This window comes from Rhagoletis pomonella, unplaced genomic scaffold (genome assembly GCF_013731165.1).
Source record: "Rhagoletis pomonella isolate Grant_MI unplaced genomic scaffold, Rhpom_1.0 Rhpom_scaffold_00014, whole genome shotgun sequence".
Lineage (NCBI taxonomy): Eukaryota > Metazoa > Arthropoda > Insecta > Diptera > Tephritidae > Rhagoletis > Rhagoletis pomonella.
The window spans coordinates 3,674,928-3,681,196 of record NW_023458568.1 but is presented as its reverse complement, the minus strand read 5'-3'; the positions used below and the strand labels follow the sequence as shown (position 1 = coordinate 3,681,196).

At 39.8% G+C, this 6,269-nt stretch overlaps 1 protein-coding gene across 4 annotated transcripts in view; it reads left to right on the top strand.

The window, feature by feature from the left end:
- LOC118749180 (glutamate synthase [NADH], amyloplastic-like) overlaps positions 1-6,269 on the top strand; it is a 546,416-nt gene that overhangs the window by 267,151 nt on the left and 272,996 nt on the right. The window lies entirely within an intron of this gene.

The following is a 6,269-nucleotide window of genomic DNA, read 5'->3' as shown; positions in this document are numbered from 1 at the left end:
GAGGCCAAGCTCAATGTGTATATCAAATTTGGTCGAGGTCGGCCAAGTAGTTTTTGAGATACGCATATATGATATAAGTGGGCTGTGTCACGCCCATTTTCCTAAAATTTTATGAAAAATAAATTTTTTGCCTAAGAGCCATTGCACATATATATAAATTTTGAGTAAATATTGATGAACTCTTTAGCCACACTGCTCAAAAAATCTGCACGTCCGGTACATACACACATATAAATTCAAGGCCGTATTTTTGCTTAAATTGCTTAACTTCGACAATTTGTATGCAATTGCATTGGATGAGGTATCAATTTATTCGAAAAAAAATATCCTTTTAGATAAATACCACGTGTTTGGCAACTTTCACAGAAATTTTTGAAATTAGCGATGATCAAATTTGAAAAAAATGAAGAAAATTAGGGGCTCATTTAAATTTAACCGATGAAAACTCCCAACAAGCTAAGTATTACATTTTAAAGGTCTATAAATGTTATTTTCAAAAATTTTTCGATTTTTAAAATCGGATGAAAAATAGTCAAGTTATTAATAGATAAGTGCATCAAGTACGATAATAACGGGTTTTTTGGTATACAAAAAAATGGAGGGTTCAGGAACTATACGGGACCTACTTTCATGTTGTACTCGACCATACCTTTTTTAGACTAGGATTTGTTTAGGGTGTATTTCATGACTTTGTTTTTGTAGTACCGTGTAATTACTGAATTCATCAAACAAAAGTTAATAATACCTCTTGTAAAACTTCGAATTTTGCAAACTTGCTCAATTATATTTTTTTATGGTTGTAAACCGAATAAAGTGATTTGTGAGTAACAATCTTGACCGTCCAATTTTTTGTGGCCCACGTGAGAGATTTTCCCTCTATACAAATCAAAAACGGTTGCTTGCATGGGCGTTGCTACCTAGGGGCAGGGGGGGCTCGAGCCTTTGACGTTTACCTTCTATGTAGAATACAATTCTAAGAAATGGCAGCAGAAGGCAAAATTCTTTGCCCGGTAGTAAAACACATATAAATCACAGTTTCAAAGTTTATACAAAATTTCAACTTTTTAATCTGAATCTTTACAACATTTTTGGGTATGCAGTTTTCTAGCCCATACAATTTTAGTCTAATGAAGTGCAAGCTTCATCCTGCTAAAAAATCGCGCTGATTCGTGATAATTGTTTTTTGGAGATTACTTTTGCGTTTTTTTATTTTATTTAACAAGTGTAATCTACAAAAAATGGCGTTGATTTTTTGAAATTTTGTTACTAACGGTCTCCCGCATTTTGCTTATATGGAAAAAGTGGAGGATGGTTCCGTGCGCAGAAGTGGAAAACTTTTGACTGCCATTCACCTGGGAGTGGCCAGAAGCGATTCTTGTGCGTACGGTTCAAATCGCAGCTCACAAAGTCCGGATATTTATATCCACGTATCCTCTGGGTAGAAACCAAACACCCGTTTGGGTGCGAGCTAAAGTGAGAAGGCGTAAAACTTCGCGTGCGCTGGGTTTGGGTCCCGCCACGTTAAAACCCCGCCCAATGAAAAGAAAAAAACAGCCTCGGATGAGACTTCCTTTTTCTGATGACGACCACGGCAAACGTATAAAGGACTATGATTTAAGGCTATACACCTGGAATATCCGGACCCTTAATGGGGAAGGTGCCTCTGCCCGGCTGGTTGATGTCCTCGGGAAGACAAAGGCTGACATCACCGCCATCCAAGAAATGCGATGGACGGGGCAAGGAAAAGTAGGCGTGATGCCTTGCGACGTCTACTACAGTTGCCACGTAAAGGAGCGCAAATTCGGTGTTGGACTCGTGGTAGGAGAGAGACTCCGTCGCCGAGTACTGGCGTTCACCCCGGTGGACGAACGTCTAGCCACAATCCGCATCAAAGCTAGATTATCCAAGATCTCGCTCATCTGCGCCCATGCCCCGACGGAAGAGAAGGATGAGGCGTCCAAGGATCTCTTCTATGAGTGCTTGGAACGTACATATGAGCGCTTCCCCCGACACGATGTCAAAATCGTGCTTGGCGATTTTAATGCCAAGGTGGGTAAGGAAGGGATCTTTGGCGCCACTGTCGGAAAATTCAGCCTCCACGACGAAACCTCCGATAACGGACTGAGGCTGATCGACTTCGCCGGGGCCCGAAATATGGTAATATGTAGTACTAGGTTCCAGCATAAGAACATCCACCAAGCTACATGGCTGTCTCCAGATCGAAAAACGAGAAACCAAATCGGTCATGTTGTGATAGACGGAAGGCATGCTTCAAGCGTTTTGGACGTACGTACACTCCGAGGCCCAAACATCGACTCGGACCACTATCTTGTTGTAGCCAAGATACGCACCCGCCTCTGTGCAGCAAAAAACGTGCGCCCAACAATGCAAGGAAAGCTTAACGTCGAAAAGCTGCAATCACAACAGACGGCCAATTTATTCGCCACTTGACTCACACACCTGCTCTCTGAGAGCGCTCTTCAACAATCCGACATACGCGAGCAGTGGAACCACATTTCCCGATCATTAAGTACCGCCGCCGAAGAAGTAGTTGGATTTCAGCGAGCCCGAAAGAACAACTGGTACGATGAGGAATGGCAAGAAGCCGCAGAGAAAAAAGATGCCGCCTACAGGGCCACGCTGCGATCGGGCGCAACGCGAGCCATGTGGGACCGTTATAGGGAACTGAAGAAGGAAGCGAGACGTATTTGCCGCAATAAGAAGAGAGAGGCCGAAATACATGAGTGCGAAGAGCTTGAGATGCTGGCCGACAGGAAGAACGCCCGAAAATTCTGCCAGAGGGTTAGGCGACTTACGGAAGGTTTCAAGACCGGGGCGAACTCCTGTAAGAACAACAATGGCGACCTAGTGACCGATGTCCAGAATATACTTAAATTGTGGACGGAACACTTTTATAACCTACTGAATGGTAGCAGCGCTGAAAGTAGAGAAGAAGACGAACCCGAGTCCCCATTCGATGATGATGGACTAGCTGTCCCACCGCCTGACTATGACGAGGTACGAATAGCGATTACGCGGCTGAAAAACAACAAAGCTGCTGGAGCTGACGGCCAGCAAGCCGAGCTATTCAAGTACGGCGGCGAGGAGCTGATGAGGTGCATGCATCAGCTCGTATGCAGAATATGGTCAGATGAACGCATGCCCGACGAGCATGCACTTAAGTGTGCTCTGCCCAATCCACAAGAAAGGCGACCCCGCCATACGCGCCAACTACCGCGGAATCAGCCTTCTAAGCATAGGTTACAAGGTCTTATCGAGCGTATTGTGCGAAAGACTGAAGCCCACCGTCAACGAGCTGATTGGACCTTATCAGTGTGGCTTTAGGCCTGGAAAATCCACCATAGATCAGGTATTCACAATACGCCAAATCTTGGAAAAGACCCGCGAGAATAGGATTCGCACACACCATCTATTTGTCGATTTCAAAGCCGCTTTCGACAGCACGAAGAGAAGTTGCCTTTATGCCGCGATGTCTAATTTGGTATCCCCGCGAAATTAATACGGCTGTGTAAAATGACGTTGAGCAATGCCACCAGCTCCGTCAGAATAGGAAAGGACCTCTCCGAGCCGTTTGATACCAAACGAGGTTTCAGACAAGGGGACTCCCTTTCATGTGATTTCTTTAATCTGATGTTGGAGAAGATAATAAGAGCCGCAGAACTGAACCGCTCAGGCACAATACTTTACAAGAGCGTACAATTACTGGCGTATGCCGATATTATCGGTAAAAACAAGGGCTACGTCTGTTCTGCCTTCTCGGGATTGGATAGAGAAGCAAAGCGAATGGGTCTGGTGGTGAACGAGGACAAAACGAAGTATCTCCTGTCATCACACTAGTGCAGCGAATTAAAATTCAGCGGCTCCGCTGGCTTGGCCATGTCGTTCGAATGGACAGAAACGCTCCTGCTCTGAAAATATTCAACGCGGGCCGCAATGCTGGTAACAGAGGAAGAGGAAGGCCTCCTCTGCGTTGGAAAGACCAGGTGGAGAAGGACTTGGCATTTCCAATTGGCGTCAGTTAGCACAGAAGAGAAATGACTGGCGTGCTGTTGTGGACTCGGCCAAACTTGCTTAGGCGGTTACAGCGCCAATAAAGGAGAAGAAGAAGAAGAAAATCCGTCACCAAAAAAATATTCTCAGAAATCAAGGGGATTTTCTAGCCGTTTGAAACTTTCACTTCATTAGACTAAAATTTCATACCCAAAAGTTGTCTAAAGAATCAGCTAAAAAGTTGAAATTTTGATGAAAATTTGTGGAATTTTCCTAAATTTTGTATAAAGTTTGTAGCTGTGATTTATGTGGTTAAAGCTTGAACAGTATTTTTTATAGAAAAATAACAAAAAAAATTAGCTCGAAAAACATTACGAATATTAAAAAAAAAATCAACACGTGGTCATTTGTTTGAGTCACGCACTTAGTTTTTTTTCTCTGACGTCAGGATTTTTTAAAAGGACTTTGGAATTAAAAAATATGAATATTTCAAAACTTTTAAAAAAATTCAGTGCAATGTAGTATAAAGATAAGGGTATCAAATATAAGAAAAAATTCTGTAGAGCTATAACTGAATAAATTTTTTGGTACATAAGGACGAATCATCGGATTTCGTCCTGCAAACTCTATTGACTTCAAAAGATAAAATTTATTAAAAGCGCATTTTCAATACCTATTCATTCTTGTTAGCCAAAAAATTTTACATAAAGCATCCATTTGGTACCCATATTGTTATTCTACATTGCACTGATTTTTTAAATAATTTTTTGAATTAATCATATTTTTTAAATTTCAAAGACCTTTGAAAAAAATTCCTGACGTCAGAGTGAAAAACTAAAAACGTAGTTTTAATATATTTGACCCATAGTTTCTTGAGTATATAGATTCTTTCGTGTGTTCTGAATTGTTTTTGTTTTTGTTTTTGTTATTCATAGTTTTGAAATATATTTCATGAAAGCCAAAAATAAAAATAGTTGACATCACTTTCTTTTTTAAACACCTAGGATATCACTGACCATTGTAAAGGATACTAAATGACGGCAAAGCCCAAAGTTCTACATAGTTGTTGATGTGATTTTGTGATGAACGATACAAAATTAGCCGGTATACATATTTTAAAATTTTTAGAATCAGTGGTTGAAATTTTATACCGAAAGGGTTAAGAAAGCTTTAGATTAAAAGTGTGATACTAAATGCCTTTCACCATAAACGGCGCCAATTTTCTGAGTTATCAAGCCTCTAGTAGTACAAGATTAATTGTTGTCTTTCACGAAGTTCTTTAAATAAATCTTCAACTAAATACTGAAGTATATTTACGAATATCACCTTTTATTATACGCTTTTATTTCTTAATTTTAGTAAGCATTTATTTACTGCATTCACCTGAATTTCGAGGGTTACTTCTAGTTTTAATAAATTTGCCAGTTTAATTTCTTATAAAATTTACCTTTAAGTTTTTGCATCTAAAGCATACATCGAAACCGAGACGTCTGCTTTTTAAATAATTTTTGTAAAACAAATCGGCAAGTACATATCGTTCCCCGCATGCCAGAAACATGAATGTATAAAAATTAAAATCTTGGGAAATCAAGTTTGAAGTTTTTTACGAGACTTAGCTGTGCATTCATGTAATTGACATTGTGAAATATATGCTTTCCATGTACGCATGGTATTCTGGCTTTTGGTATAAAAAATTACAAAAAATTTTTGATTCTCACAAAATAAACCATCTCGTCATAAAGAAAAATATTTTAAAAATAGTTCTTGAAAAACGCCCATTTTTTAACCACGTTTTTAAGCGAATCGGAGACACGACAAATTTTTTTTACGAAATCCGTCCGACTTAAAAAAGAATGACTCATATGTATAAATTTTATCAGAGGCAATATTTGTGTGTGGGGATTTGCTATCTTGATAAAAGCATTTGTAAAAGCATAAACAGACGGCAGCATTGATCCGGATCAACTCGGGAATTAACTGCAGTTGATCCGGACTAAGTCCGAGTTAATCCGGATCAACGCTGCCGTCTGTTTAAGCTTTAAGATGGCTTAAAACAAGTATGTTCGTTGCACTGGAACGCAAATATGCTTAAAAAACTTTAAATGTGTTATTTCACATCCAAGTATATAATAGGCGTGTTTTATTTGACGAGAAAATTAAGCTATTAGCTTATTTTGTATGGAAGACTTAGCCAATATTGTTATGTTGTACTTTTCTTTGGGGGTGTCGGTGGGCATTTGAAATTTTCCATGCAAATA